This window comes from Hypanus sabinus, chromosome 12 (genome assembly GCF_030144855.1).
Source record: "Hypanus sabinus isolate sHypSab1 chromosome 12, sHypSab1.hap1, whole genome shotgun sequence".
Classification (NCBI taxonomy): domain Eukaryota; kingdom Metazoa; phylum Chordata; class Chondrichthyes; order Myliobatiformes; family Dasyatidae; genus Hypanus; species Hypanus sabinus.
Window position 1 is genome coordinate 57,900,907 of NC_082717.1, and position 23,753 is coordinate 57,924,659.

Below are 23,753 nucleotides of genomic sequence, written 5' to 3' on the forward strand. Positions count from 1 at the left end.
GTGCCCCTGCTCCTTCCCTTTCTCCCATAGTCCACTGTAATCTCCTATCAGATACCCTCTTTTCTCATTCCTTTATCTCTTCCAGCTCTTTACATCATCTCTCCTCCCTCAGCAGATTTCACCTATCATTTTCCTGCCTCTAGCCCCTACCTTCTTATTCTGCCTTTTTTGTGTCAGTGCGGAACTGCTTATTGATTAAATAAAATCTAACAAGCCTGATAGAGTTCTTTGAGGAGGTGACCAGGCATATAGATGAGGGTAGTGCAGTGGATGTGTTCTACATGGATTTTAGTAAGGCATTTGACAAGGTTCCACACTGTAGGCTTATTCAGAAAGTCAGAAGGCATGGGATCCAGGGAAGTTTGGCCAGGTGGATTCAGAATTGGCTTGCCTGCAGAAAGCAGAGGGTCATGGTGGAGGGAGTAGATTCAGATTGAAGGCTTGTGACTACTGGTGTCCCCCAAGGATCTGTTCTGGGACCTCTGCTTTTTGTGATTTTTATTAATGACCTGGATGTGGGGGGGATAGGATGGGTTGGCAAGTTTGCAGATAACACAAAGGTTGGTGGTGTTTTAGATATTGTTGAGCATTGTCGAATATTGCACATTGAACATTGGTAGGATGTAGAAGTGGGCTGATAAGTGGCAGATGGACTTCAACCCAGAGAAGTGTGAGGTGGTACACTTTGGAAGGACCAACTCCAAGGCAGAGTACAAAGTGAACGGCAGGATACTTGGTAGTGTGGAGGAGCAGAGGGATCTGGGGGTACATGTCCACAGATCCCTGAAAGTTGCCTCGCAGGTTGATAGGGTAGTTAAGAAAGCTTATGGGGTGTTAGCTTTCATAAGTCGAGGGATAGAGTTTATGAGTCGCAATGTAATGATGCAGCTCTATGAAACTCTGGTTAGGCCACACTTGGAGTACTGTGTCCAGTTCTGGTCGCCTCACTATAGGAAGGATGTGGAAGCATTGGAAAGGGTACAGAGGAGATTTACCAGGATGCTGCCTGGTTTAGAGAATATGATCTATGATCAGAGAATAAGGGAGCTAGGGCTTTACTCTTTGGAGAGAAGGAGGATGAGAGGAGACATGATAGAGGTGTACAAGATATTAAGAGGAATAGACAGAGTGGACAGCCAGCGCCTCTTCCCCAGGACACCACTGCTCAATACAAGAGGACATGGCTTTAAGGTAAGGGGAGGGAAGTTCAAGGGGGATATTAGAGGAAGGTTTTTTACTCAGAGAGTGGTTGGTGTGTGGAATGCACTGCCTGAGTCAGTGGTTGAGGCAGATACACTAGTGAAGTTTAAGAGACTACTAGACAGGTATATGGAGTAATTTAAGGTGGGGGGTTATATGGGAGGCAGGGTTTCAGGGTCAGCACAACATTGGGGCCTGAATAGCCTGTAATGAGCTGTACTATTCTATGTTCTATGTAAAAGCATGCACACGGGAGATGGCTTTAACTGATGTATTCACATTGCAGCAAGTGCGTGAGAGAGCCTCGTGCATGCGTAAAAAAAGTACATGCACAGACAACAGATCAATGCACAGTGCTAAAGGAAATAGATCCATACGTTACACTTCCTCCCCCTTTAGATGAATGCAACACAAAACCGTATATGTACAAAACATTCAATTTTCCTTTCATAAACCCATATTCCAAGTAAACATGCTTTCATGTTAACAGTCCATACCTAACTTCACAATTCTAAAGATTCAGTCTTTAGGGTGGTGCTCTGTTTCTTTCAGGATGGTGCCTCTGGACCTGCGGAGCGGCATTAGGTTTGTTAGGTGCCTTATCTAAGACAACATTTTCAGTTTCTGGTGTTCGGTTGCCATCAGTGGCATTATCACTGAGAGATAAGTCCAGTGACTGTAATGTGTCCATCTTGTTGAATGTGTCTGTCACTTGGCAATTCACCGAACTATTTATTCTGCACTTCTATCCAAAGATCTGGTTTTAGGATGTCTATGTGACATCTCATATTCCTGCTCATGTATAGCTTTGCAGGTGTTTGATTTGTCATCGCATGAACAGAGTTCTGATACACAAAAAGGAAATTGTGCACCTTGTGCTGTAGAGAAATGTCCTCTTTGTCCATAACTTTAATGGACTTCTTGAAGATTTGGATAAACCTTTCAGTTAACCCATTTGTCAATGGGTGGAGAGGGGCTGACTTGAAATGTCTGATGCCATTTTTTGTCATGAACAGTCAGAATTCTTCTGACATGCATTGTGGGTCTGTTGCCACTCACAATTTGTTCTGGTAAGCCATTTCTGGTGAAGATAGTCCTCAGAGTGAAGACAGTTTTGCTGAGGTGGTTGACTTCATTGGTAAAACCTCCAGCCACTTTGAATGAGCAACCACTTCAATCAGAAACACAGAGCCCATGAATGGCCCAACAAAGTCAAAATGTACTCTTTGCTAGGGTGATGACAGACCTGCCTATGAAGGTAACGATGCCTGTGGGGGTGCCTTTTGAACATTTTGGCATCTTGAACAACTTTAGTCAAGTCTTCATTGTTTATCTTTTCCTGGCCACCACACATAGCTCTATGCGAGGCACTTCATCTTGACTGTACCCAGGTGTCCTTCATCAGATTCTCTATCACTCTGGTGGGCAGTTTAGATAGAACCACAACACAAGGTCCTCACATCCACATTCTTTGACATACTGACAATTGGTCTCATCTCACAGAGAGCTCTGGAAACATAGGGTTACCATGATCTGACCATCCTTGCATGGTGACGTCATAGACTTTTGACAATGTCAAGTCATTCCTTGTTTCTCTTTGCATTTCAGACTTTTTTACCAGCAACTGGTCTTCCAATGCAGTATGGAACACCTCTGCTGGGTCACAGTTGCCAATAGGGGGAGACATGACAAGCCATCAGCATTGCTGTGTTGTTTGGTTCCCTTGAACTCTATGTCATAAGAGTGGGCTCCTAGGAAAAATGCCCAACTTTGTAACTGGGTAGCAGTCATCACTGGAATTCCCTTTCCGGATTGAAAATGGACACAAGGACTGGTGATATGTAACTGTTGTCCATTTGAGCTGAAGTTGCCTGTTGATGTCACACTGAGAGCTTTGATCGAGTACCAGTCTGGATTTTACTCAACCATTCACATCCGATAAATGCTAGCCCTGAATTTTCAATACATAAAGCTCTAAGTGCTGTTTTTGGCCTCCATATGTCACCTTCACTTTCAGTTCGTCTTTGGACATCACTGAAGTCTTTCCTGATGGTATCTTAGTCTGTTGTAGTCACACTCTGAAATTATAGACACAGCTAACCATTTTCAGCTTTGCACCAGACACATCTATTGTGATCCATATTATATTGTGATCTGCTTCAGTAATAATATGCAGTTCTAGGCATGACAGTTCACCTTTGTCAGACTCTACATTGTCTGATTCAGTTTTACATTTGGTAACTTTATGCGCTTGCTTAGTTTTGTGTTTGAGACTTTTCACTCGGTTGTGCTGTTTGTCTGCCTCGCACACTCTCTATGTGACCTTGTCTGTGACACTTTTGGCAGTTTTTCTTTGAACCAACAGTCATTTGCATCATGGGAGAATTTGACACATCTATGGCTTTTTGCACCATTCAGGGACATTTTGTGCATTTAACATTCTAACCACTTTTTCTGTAGTTCTACTGCATCCTTTGCTGCAGCTTCTAACTATATTGCAATGGTCAATGCCCATTCTAAGGTTTGATCTCTTTCTGACAGTAACCTCCTTTGAGTGCTTTGTCTATGCATTCCACATACAAACCTGTCCCTTAATGCATCAGAAAGTCCACCTCTAAAGTTACAGTACTGGGAAAGTTTGGACAGTTCTGCATTATATTCAGAAATGCTTTCACCTTTTGACTGGTTCCTTTTGTAAAGTCTAAATCTTTCACCTATTACTGGTTTAGGGCTCGTGAATTTGTAAAATGGTAACAATTTCATCGAATGTCTTGCTTACTGGTTTTGCCGGGGTTACTAAGTTGCATAAGAGACTCTACATTTTTGCACCCATTAAGCTAAGAATTATAGGGTGCACTTTTGCTCCTCCACATTGTTTGTGTTACAATACAGTTCCACCCTCTTGAATTATGACTCCCAGCTGTCATTAGCACTATCAAATTCATCAACTTTGCCTCATTTGCGCAGTTACAAGAAGTTTACAATATCCCTGCATCTAGTTTTTTTAGATATTTATGAATTCGAGATTATGTTAGGAAATATATACCTAATTTCGAAGTTTTAGACAAACATGAGTCCCTGGAGGCAATAAATAAATTTGATCCAGTTACTCGTAGTGCCATATCCTATTTTTATCAGATCCTACATAATGGAGCTCGGGTGAATACTGCAGGTCTTAAACAGGCATGGGTGGATGAACTGGGTATAGAACTGACAGAGGAGGTCTGGGATGAGTGTTTAAAGAGTATACACGATTGTCCGGTCAAAGTCAGACACAGACTTATACAGTTTAAAACAATACATAGACTCCATTATTCCAAAGAAAAGTTGCACAGCTTCTACCCTGATGTTTCACCAGTTTGTAATAGATGTAAATCTGAGAACAGTAACTTGTCACATTCACTCTGGTCATGTTGTAAGCTTTATGCATACTGGTAAAGTATTTTTCACTGTTTCTCTGAGGCTTATGAGAAGCTTTGGGAACCAGACCCGCTCATAGCCATCCTTGGAGCAACAAGCTCCCTATCTTCAGCCAATAAGTATGAAAAAATGGCTGTATTGTTTGGAATGGTGATTGCTAAGAAGTTAATCCTGCAAATGTGGAAAATGGACTCTGTGCCTACATACGATCTGTGGCTGAGAGAACTGGCAAATACTTTATATTTGGAGAGACTGAGACTATGTAATGAGGACAGAGGGGACATCTTTGAAAGGATATGGGGCCCTGTATTGGACTTTCTTATAGGGTGAGGACTGAGGTTTTTTGGTGCGGTGAACCTCTGCTGTGTATGTTTACTTTTGCCTTTATATTTTTCTCCCTTTTGCTGCTCAATATTTAATTTGATTTTGTTAAGGTCGTGGTTTTTGTGGATATGCTGGGGTTTTTTTTTGTTTGTAAAAAAGAATAAAAAATATTTAAAATTCATCAACTTTCCCAACTGAAGCCATCACCGTGTTATTTTCACTTTAAATTCAATGTGTCTTTTACTATGTACTAGTAAAAGACATAGTGCCTTCTCATGCTGTTTCGTCCCATAACTGTCGGTGCAGTTTATGATATTTTCTGACACTTAGGTTCATACTCGTCACCAATTTGTTGTGTCTGTGCACAACTATATATTGATTAAATAAAAGAACACACATTGGGCATGGCCTTAACTGGTGTCTTCACCTTGCAGCATGAAAGAGAGAGAGAGAACAATGTGCATGCATAGACAACAGCACACGTGAAAACAACAGATCAATATGTAGTACTAAGGGGGGGGGGGGTGTCATTGTGCTAAATAAAATAGATATATACATTACAGGCTTCTTCCTCCTCCTTCTTCAGTCATGATGAGTGATCTTGCTCCAAGTGTCAACTGTCTATTCCCTCACATACTTGACCTGCTGTGTGCCCACATCCTTAAGCTTCTGTCTCTTTCATAAAATAGTATCTGATTCATTTCCTATGAATACCACTGTCTTTTACATTCCTCACTGGCACTAGTACTGATACAACCATCTGGAAATTTCAATTATGAGCTTTTGTGTTTTTTTTTGCAATAATGTTTCAATTGATAAACTGCAGAGTTAATACTTCCAATGACATTTTCTCATACTTTCCAGTTTAACTCTGCAGTTTATCAAATCAGTAAATGGGACAGGAGAGACTCTATTACTATGAACATTTTTTTTCATCTATTCCTTCTCAGGATGGCAATTCCAGCATTTATTGACCATTCCTAATTGCCCTGTGCTGAGGGTCAAGCTCAGATTTTGAGTCATATGTACATCAGACTGGATAAGCACGGCAAATTTTTCTCCCCTGAAGAAAATTAGTGAACCAGATGGGTTTTTACAACGATCCAGTAGTTTCATGGTTACTGTTAGTGAGACTAGTATTTTTTAATTACTTGAGTTTAAATTCCCAGCTCCCGTGGTGAGATTCAAAGTTATGTTCCCAGATCAGTGGTCCAGAACTCCGGATGCTACTTCCCTAACTTACTGTATGACCATACCCAGCAGCTTGGTATGCTGCAGGTTGGTTGAATGTTTTAATGTGCTTTAATGACTCTCCTTATCACTTACAAACTGAAAGCTGGTAAAGAGGGCTTAAGAAAGCAACCGGGTTCTTCAGAAGGGCTTAGTTATCGGCACAGTCCCACTGCAAATATAGTTCTTAGTCATGTACACAGAAGCAAACTTCTGTTTTCTTTTTAATTAAGAAAGCAGTCCATTGTTATCACAGATGAAAAGGAAACATCAATTCATTTTGCTCAGTCATGTTCTACAACATAAATCTTTTGGTAATTATTTTTTAATTGAATCCTTTGAACAGAAAGGCCTGGTGCAGATGCTCACAACCCCTCAATCCCACGTCACGAACAATACTGGAAGAAGTAGCTGCTCTTTAATGTATACTCCATTCAAGCAGTATTTTTTTTAAGAAAAAAAGAGAAATAAATGCTAAAAATGAGCTTCCTCGCTTAAAATACTGATTTAAATTGTACTATGTGATGATAATAACATACATATGAAATTCCTTGGCCCACAATTTTAATGAAATCAATCATCCATTTAAAATAAATGGACCAGCAGCTCTGTAAAATAATGGATGAAGAAATTTTATGCCATTGCATTAATGTGCTTGTTATTCATATCACACAGTATGATTGCAGCCCCCTTTGGTATAATAGGTATAGGTACACACCAAGAGTAGAGTATCAGTGATTCTGACAGTCTAATATTCCCTCTGATACTCTTACAGTATTGCCGTTTGCTGGGGTAATTAGCTCTAAGGATTCTTGCTGCCTGTGCTTCTTTAAGAGGTGATTTCACAGGTCTGCGAACATAAAGTGACTTCTGGTAGACCATTCCAGTACTAAAGGCATCACAAATATGTCATTTCAATCTGCAGCCAACGTCCACGGGTTAATTTCATTCAGGTCTTTGTGATAACTTCAGTAGTTAGGAAATCATAGGATTTTTTTTCAATAATGACAGGAGACGGCAGAGCCTTGCTATTAGTGAGATATTAATTTTTATTTATGAATTCAACTTCTGTTATTAAGTAAAATGACCAGAAAAATATAACTTGAAAACAATGATTTTTGTTGTTGTTGTTGATCTATCTGAGAAGCTTATGGTCTGTAGTTGATTGCACTATGTGATACTATGAACACATTCAGTTACCGATTGGTTCATCATATTTCTGGCCACTTGGATACTTCAGTGACACTTTGATAATATCTAGGTTCATGTAATAAAATATTTTTATTTTCAATATTTTCACTGAATAACTGAAAAAATAGCAAAATATATAAACTAAAAAGATGATTTTCACCACAGATGCCAAAGTGGAAAGCAGCAGGTCACCTTGAAACACAAGCCTATTTCAATTCCATCCTGCATATAACCTTCGACCAGTTGGTGGGTACCCTATTGAGATAGGATGTCTCATCCAAGAGATAGAGCTGACCAGTCTGGTAAGCAAAACAATATCAAGGCAGTTGCAGATAGACATAAAGTTTTTTTAATCAACTTGTTCTTTTAGGCTTTACTAGAAGGCAGTTTAACATTTGGTAGACTGTTCTGTAAACTCTACCCTTTAGAGCCTCAATATAATTATAGTCATATATCCTTGCCACCAACATGTCAATCAACCCCTTCACTGTTTAACTAACATCCAATGGTGCCAAATTTCTTCCAACTCCATTTTAGCAGCTGTCATAGTTTTCAACATGAACTCTGTTCTGCAGCTTCCTGTTCCTCTTATTTCCTTCGGAATTCACCTATACTAGGTCACACAGTTTGCAGTCTTACTGAATAATACAAACCCAGGGTAAACCCTCATTCAACTTTCACAGTGTCATTAAGAACCTCTACCACACCTGTCTCCTGAAATTCTTACCCTTCCTTTTGTTTACTTAAGCCACGATGTTCCCAAAACACCCTTGGCTTCTCTCTCATTTCCAATATTCCATAAACTTGAGGCCATCACAGTCCTGCTGCCCACATTCTCATTTACATGGTCTTGTTTACCCGCATCTTCTGTACTCATTGACCTACTTTGGATCCAGCTGAACAAAAAGTCAATTTTAAAATGTTCATCTGGGTCAAATTGCACCTTGCCCTTTCCCTTTTCTGTTCTCTATATTTTCCCATGCAACACACTGAGACACCTTCTTTTAAAATTCTTATCTCTTGATTATTCTCACATTTAATGTTTGCACCATTGTTGACAGTACCTTCAAATGCCAAGTACCTAAACTCTGAATGCCTATTCCCTTTCTAAATGCCTAATCCTCTCTAACTCACTTTTCCCCTTTAAGATATTCTTCATTTGCTCTTAGTTTGCCTCATAAGGTTCAGGAAAATTTTGTTTAATAGTTCTCCTATTAAGTAGAAAAGTTACTGTGGGATGTTCTAGTTATAGGTATATCGATAAATAATTAGTTGGTCATCACATATTATAGAATGCTGATTTGCAAGTTACTGACATTTAGGGAAGCTGGCAGGCACTTTGACTGACCTGCACAAGAACCAGTCCAAGAGGATAACAGCCAGCATGAGAGATTAATCTGCCAATATAATCAACATAATTTACCTTAATTTTAAGTCCCATATCGTTTATTTGTTCCATCATCACACTAATGATTGTTTCAGAATTTTAGCAGTGATATTCAGTATCAAAGAGAAAAACAAGATTACATATGTGAAAATATGACTCATAGCCCATAAAATTTGCAACATTCTCAACATCTTCTACTTCCATCATTAAAGAAGCTGTGAATCTCATGAAATGTTCTGAACTTACCTGTAAGTTCCGTGAGCTTCTTCTCACATCGACGTGTGTAATAACGTTTCAAAAAAATATTTCACACACTCACATGCTGATGAAGCCTGAGGAACTGTGCTCTATAAGGTGTGATTTAAAGGATAAGACAACCAGAAAACATGCAGTAAATGCATATACCAGTGTTTTTATTTCTGTAATTTTAACTAACATTAAAACATGAATTTAGAAGCATTTATCAGTTCATCCTAAATCAGATAACCGGAGCCTCAGTTTGCACATTGTTACTCTGGAGTCTTTAAAAGGTTAATATCATTTTCTTTCTTCTCATAGTTTAACATGGTTATTTCATTGTTTCTCTCCCTCCTCTCAATTTTTCTGTCCTTTGTGTCATTTCTTCAGTTTGCTAAAAGTACGTCTGCAGGTAAAATGATATTGACTCATTAGCTGTAGGGATAATAATTACTGGCATTGCCGAGTTAGAATCTGGACATAATTGAAGAGTTCATTACCAAGATCAGTGGCTGCCAGATCACAATGGCAAGGTGAAAAATATCTTCACACAAAGCAAATGCTAAACCTTGTGAGAACTCCTATACTCCCTTTTCTTTCATTAGAACCCCGACAAGCTTGTCAGCAAAATTAAAGGTATGTCATTCGCATCCTGCATGCATTGCAAAAGACTATAAACCTGCCAGAACCTTTGATGAAATAAAAGGGTTTTATTCATGATTCATGTACAGATACAAGGTTATTTTTATTCAGTCAGTACAATAATAATCAGATGAGGGCTGGGAAAATGAGAAGCCAGGCTGACAGGCAAGGTTCTGACGAAGGGGACCCCTCTGGGGTGTATTGCCCCTTTGTAATCTCCTCTTTTTAGTGAGTAGACAAGATACGTGAGAGCTGTGCATGTTAAGATTCTACATAGCCCTGGTTTTCCTTCGTAGCAAACTACAGAGGAATCAATATAGCAGTTAAAGTATTATGCAAGGTTTTGGCTTCCAGATATCAATCATGGCATAAAGAAACATCCATCTCTGTTACTGTAAAATTGTTAATGACTTACAGCTTAAGCATGATGAAAAATGTTAGATTAAGCATGTTTTTCATGTATGTGGTACACTAAATTTTCTATATTTAACATATATAGGAAGTAAAGAATTGTGAATAAAGGCAAAAAGAATAAGGGAATTACAGTGATTAAATGCATTGCTCACAATACAAGTATAGACAAATTCTAGTATTAAAAATTAAAGAATATTTCAAAAATTGAAACATTCAGCAGCATCCAGATATGGTCATCAGTGCTAAAGGGCAGTCAGTCCTGTCAGAGATTATGATGACATGTTCCATCATTAAAATGGGCATTAGCTTTTAATTAGCCAAATGCCTAGTTTTCTCCACTGACTCTGAACTGCCAACCTGTGCCCACTAGGGACACTTTCTTTCATTCTATCACTAGTGCCGAGAAGACAGACAGTCCTTCTTCAGATCACTTCAGTCATAACTCTGGCTCTAGATTCATTTCCTGCTGTAGTTATGTTTCATTGCAGGATACCTTCCAGCCCCTAATAAAGCATGGCAGAAATATTTTAATTAACAATCCTAAAACTCTGCCTACAACCCCAGAAGACCCAAAGCAATTGTATCATCGTCAAAATGCTATTTCAGAACAGGAGGAACGTATTCTGTAAATTAAATTCATAGACACGCTGGATAACAGGATAGAAAATGTAAGTTGGACAGTGTAACTATTTTAGCAGCCTGTATTTTATCGACTGCAAGTGCACTTACAATTGCAAAACTAATTTGCAGATAAATACAAATGTGAAGTAACACTGCTGAAGAACATTCACATGAAATTTATAAATAATGTGATAGTGCTGTTGAGATTCACTACTAACTTTCAATGAGGCCCGTGAAAAGAGGACCAAGTGGAGTCTGCATACGTGGCGGAACAGTAGCATTGTGGTCAGAGCAATGCGTTACAGCACCAGCAATCAGATATCAGGGTTCGATTCCTGCCACCGACAGTTATGAGTCTGTAGGTTCTCCTTGTGACCATGTGGGTTTCCACCTGCTGGTCCAGTTTCTTCCCATGTTCCAAAAGACACATGGGTTAGTGTATTGGTGCTGGAAGCACAGCAATGCTTGCAGGTTGCACCCCGCACATTTTTGAGCTATGTTAGTCATTGACACAATCTATGCAGTTATCCATATGTTTCAACGTACATCTGACAAATACAGCTAATATTTAAGATCTTTAATATTTAATGGATGATAGCAGCACAGATTGTTGAATTTGGGTGGCCATGTTGAATTTGCATCTTCTGTTCTTCCCCCTCACAGGTCTCAGACCCCTCCCTTTACTGACTTCCTAACTTCTAACCATTTTGATTCTCTTTCTCTACCCTGAGAACCTGTCCCTCCAAATTCCAGCCTATTCTTCCTGTGGTCCTTTTCTTCTCTTTCCACCTCTCTGAGCTGCTGCCCTTCTCTTTGCGTTCCTGCCCTTCATTCACCAGGTGGGTCAAAGGTTGATCAGTAAGTGATGGATGAGGGTTCCAGCTGGGACCATGCACAGCCACTCTACGAGGTGCCTACCATGGCTCTGAGGGGATGGGACTGGCAAGAAGATGATCAAGAGCTCCAGATACATATACATGCCCAGAAGAACATACTTCCAACATTGACCTCCTGAAATTTCCAAACGTTGTTTGCCAAGCATAAAGAACTTCTTCTGGGGGATGATCATATAATCTATGAACTATTGTCACCCATAGTTTAATTTAAAATGAAGCATTGTAGCTACTAAACACTTACTTCTTGGTAGCTGTGAAGAGAACTGAAATGTTTGTGCTGCTTTTAAAAACTCCTAGGTGACAACCTTAAGATTTGGGGCCAAATTCTATCCACCTTACATTTTGATTCAGGATTGTTGTCTTCTTTCAACAATCCCAGTGTATCTCCAAGAATGAAAGTCCATTCCTCTTCCCATGCCATATGTAGATTTGGAATGTCATCTGAAACTTTGACAAACTTCTATATATGTATGGTGAACAGTATATTGACTGGTTGTATCATGGCCTGGTTTGGAAACACCAATGCTGTTGTACAGAAAAGACTACAAAAAGTAGTGAATGCAGCCCAGTCCATCATGAGTAAAGCCCTCCCCATCTACATGGAGTGCTGCTGCATCCATCATCAAGGACACCCACCATCCAAGGCCTTGCTCTCTTCTCACTGCTGCCATCAGGAAGAAGGTACGGGAGCCTCAGGACTCACACCACCAGGTTCAGGAACAGTTATTGCCCCTCAACCAACATGCGCTTGTACCAGAGGGAATCGCCTCACCCCATCATGAACTGGACTCACTTTCAAGTACTCTTCATCTCATGCTCTCATGTTTATTGCTTATTATATATTTCTCTTTGTTCTTGAGTTTGCTGTTTGTAGTGTTTGTTTTTGCACAATGCTTGTTTTCTGTTCTGTTGGGTGTGGTCTTTCTTTGATTCTATTGTATTTCTTGTGATTGTCTGCAAGAAAAGGGTTGTATATGCTGACATATATGTACTTTGATAATAAATCTACTTTGAACTTTGAACTCAAGGGCAAGTACATACTTTTTTTATATTCATTGCACTGAATGTTAACAAGATTGGAAGCATTTTTTTTTTCCTTTTTTTATTCCTCTGCTTACATTGCAATGACAATGAATCTTGATTTGAGGAGCAGGCCCTTCCCCCTCTTTGACCCCACCGCACTAGTGAATTTGCCTGTGGTATTGATTTTTATCTCTCTCAGACTCATAATTGTTGCAATTTTCTGCTGTAGACTCATTTGGAGTGATAAATTATTTGAGATGTGATCCTTAATAGTTTACATTGACCATTGAATAAATCTAAAGCACTTTGTTCCAATTTCCCGATAGTCTATGCTTTGGTCAACTGTCACCTTGTGTGGTTTATGTCAAAATTTGTGTAATGCGCATCTATAAAGTTTCACTATGTTACAAGCACCTGTAAGTTGTAGTGAATTTAGCCATGAAAAGCGAGTATTTATACTATGCAACAGACTCAAAATGCTGGAGGAACTCAGTAGGTCAGGCAGCATCTATGGAAATGAATAAACAGTTGACGTTTTTGGCTGAGACACCTCTTCAGGACTCACTCAATTTTTACTATGTTGCATTTTATAATCAGTCAGCAATTACAGGATTGCTAAAGTGCATTTTTTGTACTGTGTGACATTTTGATAGAAAAATCAAAAATGTATTTATATTCTGTTATTGGATGAAAATAAACCACCATAGGAAAACATACATAATAACAGATCATTCATTTGAATGAGATAACTCTTTCCATTGAACCATTGTGAAATGCTATGAGCTCCCTCACACAGTGACAGTATACAGACTCTGAATATGAATAACCTAAAGATCTCTTAACCCCTTCCTGTTTGTGCTTTATATTGTACATTATAATAAATGGATTTGGCCTCCATCCATTTCAATGTTTTAAAGACCTAGATAATATTTTGTTTAGATTTCTTTATGGCACTGAAACAATGGCAAACTTCATATGTTTAATCTCTAACCATCACTTCCAGAATTTAGTCAGAGCAGGAGTAAAAGAATAAATATCCATTCCCCATGAGACCACAGAAGCTCCAGGTAAGGAATCCGACTGACCAGAGCTATTCTGATATTCAGATTATTATGTGAAATTTGCAGTCAGCTGTCATTTGCCTCTCTCACACTTTTGATAATAGTGTGGCTGGAAGTCCATAGCGCGAGAAAAAACTTATCCTATGGGTTGAGTGAAGTGGGGTATCCTTTTCTGCCTTTTCACTTAATAAACTAAGTGTGAGACCTTCCATTAGTCATTTAGGTTGGACTGCGTTCCTTTAATTTAGCATGAGCAAGATTTTTGTTTAAATAATTATAATATTAGCATTATCTGTTGTACTACATATTGGGGCTATGTCCTGGCCTGCTGTCAGTGCTCAGCCCAGTCTTCCTAATTCATAGTGACAAATAAGAGCAGTAATGTCAGAATGCAGTTATAAAAAGTCACCTTCAAATAGAGCTCACACTCTATGACCTTCTACATCACAAATGTCCTCTTCTGTTCCCAAATCTGCCTTTGAATGTAAATTTCCATTGAAGAACCTTGGGAAAGTGTGCTGCCAATATGTATGACATGTGTGTAGTTGTGTTCAGTCTGCATTTGCAGAACTGAGAAAGGGCCAGGGCCCCAAGGTCAAGGTGTTTTGAGGTTAAGCAGCCTCAAATGAAATAGTACAAGAGCTGTGTTGCCAAGTTTGCGGGTCATGATGTATCATGCAGAAACTCGGTGAGTCTTCAAATCCATTCCACGCCACTTTCAAGTTTGGAGTCATCAGGTACCTGTACCCTTATCCTTTGGTGTGTGCCTGACTAGTGCTAAACCCAAACCAGCAGATAAGCTGGTCACAAAAACCAAACAAAATTGGCCATCCTCAATGCAACAGAAGTCTCAGCTTAGACGTTCCCGTTTCTGGAGCAGTACTTAGGCTGACTCAGGTTGGAGCCTACTGAGTCATGACTAAAGTTCAGGTGAGAAGGGCCAAATCTCCACAATAAAGATATTTATCAAGTAGCTTTGCAGGACAGCAGGGACAGGAATGTTTTCCACCCATCCCCCAACAACTTACTCCAAACAACCTCATTAGCAACAGTCTTGATGAAGGGTCTCAGTCGGAAACTTCACTGTTTACACTTTTCCATTGATTCTGCGTGCCTGCGGAGCACCTCCAGCATTTTGTGTGCGTATCTTATTAGCATACAGTTCCCTAATCACCATCCGCCCTTTCAATCTCTGCCTTGATACTCGGTAAACTTCCTTGCTTATCCACTCTCCCTACCAACCATGCACCGCCCATCCAATACAACTTGCAACACTCACCTCCTGAGCTTAATCTCCGCACCGCAAACAGCTCCCTCTTCCTCAGCACCAGTCTTCTGCTGTTCCACCCAACTCATTAGTCAGGTCAATTGGTATGTGGAAAGTTGAAAAGGAAACTAGTATCGGCAAAACTTCTGGGAAACTGACTCTGCCCTCCTAAATTTTTGAGACCAAAGCAAACTACCCCCTTGCCCCCTTGCGCCCCTCCCCATTACAATCTGCTACCTCCTTCCTTCCCCTTAAATATTGGAACTAAATTTTTCATAATATTTCAATCTCTTTAAAACATGATAGAAGGATAATTAGAATATAAATTACATTTTTTCAAAATTCCCATCCCCTTTGCCAGTGAATGCGTATTCATTGTACAGATGTTTCTTCAGCCAATATATAAAACCACGCATTTTTACATATTATAAGCTGTCTGCTACTCCTCACCCCAATTACATTGTTCCAGATCTTTTCTGAACTCTGCCCTGGTCACCATCCCTCAGTGCTGTCTTTAACAATGGTAATAGACTTCCTGTGTTCCTAGCAGAGATAACTCCGTGGATCTAGTTCTAATCCTGCGTTCCCTAAGAGCACAGTTTTCTGCAGGGGAAAGGTGATTGAAAACATAGCTAAATATTACAAAATGATGTGCACCATCTTTATATATTTGCCTTAACTAATATTTTCAATTCACTTCACAGACTACATAAGCATACAAGTGACTCCTAGTTTTGCACAGGCAACATTACAGCTTAGTGTTCCGACTTCCTTTCTCTATTCAGGCAGATGATAAACTCTGCAGTGATTCTGACTCTAAGTTCTTTTAAGCATATAGGAAGTAGCACATAAGATCTCGGTGCCCTGTTTAAAAATAACTTAAAACTGTACACAAATGTGTATACGCATCAGCACCTCCCTACTCTCATCTATCCATTCAGCCTCCGCTACAATGGTTGCAAAAAATATGCAAGGCACCAAGAAAAATAATAGGAGCAAATTATCGAGGTGGTTCTTCTTATAAGGCAAATAAAACTGAAGTGATTTGAGCCTTTTTTTTCAGTATGCTTTAAACAATTGTACCAACAAATAAAATCAAAAATACAATTGTCCGAATTGATTTCTAGTTTGAACTGAAGCAGCACCATTAAAATTATTTCTAAAAAATACTGATGGGCATCACTGTTCAGCTCTTGTAAGCGGAAGAAGCATTGGGATAAGATTCCATTAGCAGCTAGACGACAGATGGAAGCCCGCTCAAGCACAGAGAATTCACTTTCACACGTATTCGGCCCCAGAAAGGAAGAGAAACGTCTTTGTGTGGAGCAGATTTGAATAACATACATCTTCTTCTTTTATTTTTATCCCCCTCTGTCTGAATATTCTAAACAAAGTTAAGATCACGGGATTGTTGAAGAAATCTATTGAAATCTTTATTTTCAGCCCCACAAAAGACACTTGCATTTTTCAACTGGAATTTTGCGAGAAAGAAAAAAATGGAAATTCCTTGAGGAAAGGTGTATTAATTTAAAAAAGAACGGTTGTATCTTCTGGATTTAAAATTGTAGGATCATTGGTTCTTAAAAGAACTGTCAAACATGAAGGGAAGTGAGTTGAAAGTGTATTTTAAGGCATCTCTGTAGCTCTCATATATATGACAGGTTTTTTACGCAGTAAATGGATCAATGTAAACCACTGCACCATCTGAGAGATAAGCGAGTATATATGGATCAAACAATATAAAGTGAAACTTAATACTGGGTCAACTCTTGCCTCCCTAATAAAGGGAAAGTCTAGAAGTGTTGTGCTCTGAAGTGCACTTGCTTGCATGATGACAGTAAACATTACATTACAGCTTTTACAGCTCATCGTTGGAATTTGGAGTTCCATTCTGGTGTCCTCTGTAAACAAGTTTGTACTTTCCTTCCCGAGTGCGAGTGGATTTCTTCCCACAGTCCAAAGATACACCAGTTAGTAGATTGATTGGTCATTGTAAATTGTCCCATAATTAGACTAGGTTGGTTGCCTGGCAGCACAGCTTAAAGGGCCAGAAGGACCTGCATCTCCAGATAAAAAATAAAATAAGTTGTGTAAATGTTCAACTGAAGTAGCAAACCTTGATGATCTTTATTTCATTTACCTTATACAATCTTACCATCTTTTGATAGCAGAAATTAATTTTATCAGCAGCCACCTTCTTGAGTACATGTGAAATTCAGCTAATTGCATTGAGAGCCATTAGGGCTGAATAAAGTTTCTCTGTAAGATGAAAGCAGCACAACACGGCTGGAGAGGCAAAGCTAGGAGTCAACATGCCATAAACATTGCTCTGTTTGATAATTGCAATGCACTGAGTGGGAATTCAAACATCACTCACCAATGATTGCAGTCAAATTTATCAACAATGATTCAAAAAAATGCTCACATCCCAATCACAATGAGGTATTTATTGCTTGTGGATCACCTGATTCTCTCACTACCCTGCTCAGTTTGTAATAATTCAAAGAAATTCAGGCTTCGCATCAACAGAAGTTGTAAATTGTGATTTGAGTGCTGAATTATCTGATTCAAATCTTGGGCCAGTAGTTAGAACCATATGCAGGCATCTGATCAAGAGTGGATGTAAAAAAAAACTCCCATGTGCTCTTGTGGATCTGGGAACATTTTAAACAAAGGTTTCAATCTTCCTTGTGCTGGAGAAAACTGACAGGGCAATGGTATTTCTGCCAAAGCAGATTGCAGCACATTTTCAGACATTGTTGAATATGTAAAGAGCTCCAATTTTGTTGGACAGGAAGCAAACATAAGGCTAGCAGTATGAACAAATTCAGGCCAGATTTGTTAGCAACATGCCAGACTTTGCGACTTACCTGGGATCTACTAGTTATTTTGGCCAATTTGTAAACCTGGATACAGAGTGAAAAGTGTTTGATAGAGTTCAATGTCTCAGTACCACAAATTTATATAAAAGAAAAATACATGAATATTTTGCAATAAAAAATCTTATTGCTAAGAGCGCCAGACAGAAAAGGAGAAAGATTTTGAGTCTCATTGACAAAGGATTTTTCTCCATTTGTTATTTAAACAGAATCTGTTTGAAATTTTGAAACTTCCAGCAGTGGACATACTACAACGGGGCTGAGTAGATTGATTCTCATTGTGGAATCTACCCCAGTTACATCCCTTTAGAATCAAGGGACAAAAATCATTCTGTCTATATAATGGATACTAATACTTCATGCCAGAATACCGCCAAGGATTGGTGATGAAAATTTACCAACAAAATTGCTACAGGATAGCAATAATAGTTTTTGGTAAATAATAAAAAGATCAGCCAGAACTGTGCTGGTAAACACAGGTGGAACATCAGCCACAATCATGATATCATTAGGATATATTTCTGTAGATCCCACCTTTCTGAAATGTTAATTTTATTTTTATTACCCACTCTGATGTTTGAATGACTATAACTAAAATTAGTCCCAATGACAATCATACCTCTAATCTGCATGATACCAACATAATTTTCTTAGATCCTGACTTGAGGGAGATCTGCAGTAACAAATGGAACACTTTTAACTTTTAAAATAAATTTCCATGCTGTCATACCCATGAATCTAATCTTTGGATAGCTGTCAGTATCTCCCCAGTCTCTATCTCTCTATCTCTCTCTCTCACACACACACACACACACACACACACACACACACACACACACACACACACACACACACACACACACACACACACACACACACACACACACTCACACGTGCATAGCCAATGGGAATACCGATTGGAGATTTAGGTGCAGGGGTCAGTGTGTCCCAATTTTCCAATGATTAACCTTAACAACCGGAAAATAATGAGTGCTGCAAATCAGGCAAATTGGAGCCATCTCTCAGATCTGTGTACAGGGATCTGTTGAGAGAGACTTTCTGTTAGAAAATGTGCAGCTGAGAAGTTAGCCACTACCTCATCCACATTAAAAAGGTTATTTGACATCTAATACATGTTTTAAAGATAGTCAAAAATAATTGTACTGTATTGGCAAAGGTTCTATTACAATGCCGTTAGTAATTCATTTGCTGTCAGTAATAAGTTTCATTGTTGACACAGTGTTCTCAGTATGGTCACAATGAAATACCTTCTAGGGATGTATCAACTGACTCTCCACAGGTGTTCTTTGACCTTCTGAGTCCTTTACAATTTTTCTGCTTTTAGCTTTGATTTAAAATTTTTAGAAACAACACCGTTATTTTTTTTGTCAAATCCGACCATTGCACACCATTTTTTACAATCCACTCAGTTAAAGCATCTTAGTATTTTAACCACCAGAACACTGAAGCTGCTTCACAGTTTCCATTATTAATACCTCCAGTGATTTTCACTAAGGTCCATTGAAATTATTTTCTTAGATTATCTGGTGATCAAAACCACAAATCCTCCAAGAGGACACAACCTTGTCATAGAACTTGGAGGCTTGGGTTCCTCAATGACTCGGAGAGCTATGTTGACTGGAGTCAGGGCCTAGTGCTTTGACTCTTGCTAGGGTCACTCATGCCACACAGGACAAAGGTTAGAGGCCAGACTAAGAGTGGTCCACCAGTCCTCCAAGTTTAAGTGTTCAGCTCAGGGCTAACAACCCTGACTGGTAACAAAAATGTTACGGGAATACCAATGAAGATGGAGGACCTTCATTGCTGCCCTAAGCGCCAGTGGTGTAACGGGCAGTAGGTAAGTAAGAATCACAAATAGGTGCCTTACTGAAGGCACACTTCATTAGTAATTGAATTGATAATCAAAGTTAATATTGTTGATCCAGAGAGTTTTTCTTCCATCAGAAAATGGCAGAAACATTCAGCAGGTGAGGTACATCTGTGTTCCTTCTTAATTTTTACTTCAGATGCCCAGCATCTTTTTTTTTATCTTGTGCACTTTTAAAACTTTTCTCTCAGTCCTCCTGAGCTACTAATGATGAACTTCTTCATCCTGCTGGAAGTTTTACCCAACAAAAACCAGACTGTACAAATGCTGGAACAAATAAAGAAAATGTTCAGCATACTTAGCAGGTAAGGCAAAGAAACAGAATTTAACGTTTCAGGTTAGACTCTTGATTAGAACCTTCCTGTTTTTGTTCCACATTCCAGACATCTGCTGTGTCTCTGCTCCGGAACTCTTACCTTTCTCATTTACACATTACCACCTTGTATGGAATGGGCAAGTGGCGTTGCTTGCTTCCAGTCCTTTCTTATATTCGAGCTTAAAGCTGCTTGCAGAAGAAAACTGCAGGTCTCAACCTTCCTGAATTATGGCTGGCTCATCAAGCTTATTTGGTGAGCAGCTCAGTTACGCAGTCCAAAATCATCCCAGAGCTGAATCCCAGAGTTAGCTCTTTCTAAAAGTCCTGGTTACAGAGAGATAAAACGTCAAAGACCTCGTTTCCTAATTATTATTAAAGAAAGATCTTCAGAAGGCTAATATGGCTAAGGCTTCTATAAGCCAATAAAACCTACTGCCAATTGTAAATGAGGTTTATTAGCCATTGGCTGTGATACCAAAGGCTACCTATTGCTGGTTAGCTTCATCCCAGCAAGGAGTCAAGTCCATAGAAAGGAAAGGAAGAGGGAAAAATTAGTAAGGTAGTGAACCAGAAGCATTTTGATATGAAACTAGAGACCTTGGATGCAGTGTAATTTAAAAAAATCTAATTTATTACTTCAACGACAAAACCAACCCTTCGACTCAAATGAAAATAAAACAAGTTTTAGAAAAAAACTAGCACAGATGCTTAAGGAGCTGTGCTGTGTAGAAATCATGGTACTAGCTTGTGTAATCTACAGGCATTCAATGTGTTTGTGTTACTTGACAATCTATAAAAAGATTACAGCAGAATGTTAGGAAGTGAGTGGTAATTCTGAAAAAGTGTCACTAATGTTTCAGAAATGATGACTGCTGTTGTAGAAGTATATCCATAAGCACTGGCATAATTGAGCTAAGTAAGGGGCAAGATTTTAATCTAAGCAGAGCCCTTTGACTTTGAGACCCAAGCGAGTAACGATGAAGCAATGTCCTGGGAAAGGGTAATCGCTACATTGTGGCTTTTCATAATAATTTGTTAAGATCATTCTCCTTCATAGGTATTATAAATACACCTTGGAAATTGTTTCCTTATTTGCATTTGTGTTTTCAACAAGTGAATCAAAAAAGGAAGCTGTGATCTCTCAGTCACTGTTTCACCCCAGTTCTGTAATTGTCTGCTTGATTAAAACAGTCTTCCTTGCTCTTTTGACAAGGTGGTGGTCAACTTCAGGTCAAGTTAATCAATTCAAAATCCATGGTCAGCAACTTCTTTTTCTCTCTCTTTATTACTTGAGTTACATTTGAACATATTTCAGAAAAACAGGTTGGCAAAATTATACTCTGTACATGGAAGTGTGCTTAAAAAAAAAATTTGCTTCTTCCAAAGGAAAAAAAGGGCCAAGGCAACTTTTGAAAAGTCCTAAAAGGAAAATACTTTGAAAATGACTTTTGCTCTCTTACTTGATTTTAACGTAGTTCTCATTGTACATGAGATTTATGTAATTTTATCAGTTATCATGAGATTTGACAGCTGTTTAAATGAAGCATTCTTCAAAAATGTGAATAAAATTAAATGACAAAGGTAATGCAAATGTATAAAAATTCTCCAAATTGGAATCAACAAGAATATTCTCTTGAAACACATCTTAAATATATTTGTCCAAATCTAGAGTGCAGTTTAACTTCAAACAAATTTCAAATATACTACATGCTTCAACATATAATCAAATATTCCAACAAAAGCAGACACTTAAATGAAATTAAAATAAGACAAATTTCAGAAGAACAAGCATAGATGTTCAAGGACCCAAAACTAACATTAAATCTTTTTTCTCTTCAGAAAATCTGACATCTGCATTCTGAAAGACCAATTGCATTTCTTAGTTACGCCTGTCAAAGGTTGAAAGGGCAGGTAATTACAATTTATGAATACATTTTTGACACATTCAGCTCTGTAAATGGGAATTTTCTGCACTGAGGCAGTCTATTGTCAGGAAACACAATTAACTCAAGTTTTTGCATGTTTCAGTTCTTGTACAGTTTTGTTCTGTTCATAATAGGTCAGACGCTTGCTGAAAGTATTTAACTGACAGAACCTCTCGTTCTTCCAGTTACATGTAATGAAATAAAATCATTATTCTGCATTTTTAACTCCCTAACTACTAAATAAAATTTGAAGCTGGCAGCAGTCAAATATGTTTCCTACTGCATGATATATTTAACAGATTTAGCTGAATAATGTGGTGAAGAATAACAATAATGTCAAGCACAGTGATCATTTCTTTATTACAGCAGCATCTCATTATCATACCCTGCCTGACAGTCAAATTTATGGTATTAAAGTACTGATAAAGTTTAATAAAAAAATGTCTGTAATGATGTCTATATATCTTCATTTGAACTATAGTAATTTAAATTTTTTAAAAAACCGTACTTTATTTTCTGCTTGTATAATGTCCATTTGTTGGGCACCTAGGAAATGTGTATTACCTCTTCTGGTGGGTTAAAACATCTTTGCATTTTCCACCGGTGTCAAGTCAGTTCTGACATTTGTGAAATTCTTGATAGGACCACGTTCATTTTAGTTACCAATATTTTGTTGTGCAACAAAGACAGAAGGACACCAGACCTTAAGGACACCTCAACATCAGCAACAAAGACAGTATTTGCCATGGAGACTGCAGGAGAGAGGGTGAGAACTTTCAGATTCATGCAGTGTGAGTATGTAGCATTGAGTAAGTTGGATGGAATGATCTAGGTGCTGGAGAGGAGCAGAGTGGGAAAAGGTGTCACCCAAACAGTGATGCCATTAAACCACAACTGATGTCACAAAAACTTAAGGTGCAATGACTTGAATATCATTTGGAAGCAACTAGTCCAAGTTCATGATGGGCATAACTTCACTTGGAAATAACTGCCTGTGTGATCAACTTTGACTTTTGTGCACCTGAGAGCTTATGACACATAATGTATCAGTCTCCCAGTTCTACCTGATATATATGTCTTCTAGTAGTGTACCTCCATGGCTGGGGTCTGGACAAGCAATATGTCTGTCTTGCGCGTCTGAAATGAGAAAGGCACAAGGGTTAGATCATAGTGATTGGAGAGACAGGAGTAAGGGGCATCTTTGAATCTGCTAGTTGTCAGAAGGCAGCAGAGGTTGTTATCCGAGGAGTCAGTAGGAGGGGAACAAAAGGATTAGAAATGTCAGACTGTCTTCTTCAAATGACTTTGAATGACTGACTGTGGTATGGGCAATCCCATGATCACAAATCATCATCCCTTTCAAATGATGGAACTATACACATAAGACCCCTCCCTGCTGGGACCAGCCTTGTCCTGTAAGAGAACTAGAAGACTGTTTGTGAGTGTGGTGCAGTGTGCGGTTACATGATAAGCCTTTGTAGCTGGAAATGTGTGTAAACTGTGAGATGTGTGTGTATGAATGCTGAACAGACTGTGAATTTAAGGGCATAATAAAGTATTAGTTGAAGGATGGGATTTGTTGCTTTTTCTGCTGATACTCACCACACTATTGAGGTGGGACTTGAGTCTGTTAACCCACTCTCCAGGGAGAAGTAATGCACTAATAGGAAATGATCAAGACTGGCATGCATGCCCTTGCACGAGGAACAGAGACAAAATTAGTTTACTATCTGCACAAGACAAATACAAGTTCTAGCCCATGATCTTACTGCAATTGAATCTGTGAATGTGTATCTTTTTAAACCATACACCAGAATTTAGACTCCATTGAC

General features: G+C 38.8%; 1 long non-coding RNA gene across 2 annotated transcripts in view; it reads left to right on the forward strand.

The window, feature by feature from the left end:
• Positions 1–23,753, forward strand: part of LOC132402497 (uncharacterized) — a 59,421-nt gene that overhangs the window by 29,974 nt on the left and 5,694 nt on the right. The window contains exons 1-2 of one of the 2 annotated variants that reach the window (XR_009514931.1): positions 7,541–7,667; positions 21,836–21,907. This is a non-coding gene — a long non-coding RNA (uncharacterized LOC132402497). Of the gene's footprint in view, positions 1–7,540; positions 7,668–21,835; positions 21,908–23,753 lie in introns of those variants that run through there. The other variant, XR_009514930.1, reaches the window with a different exon arrangement.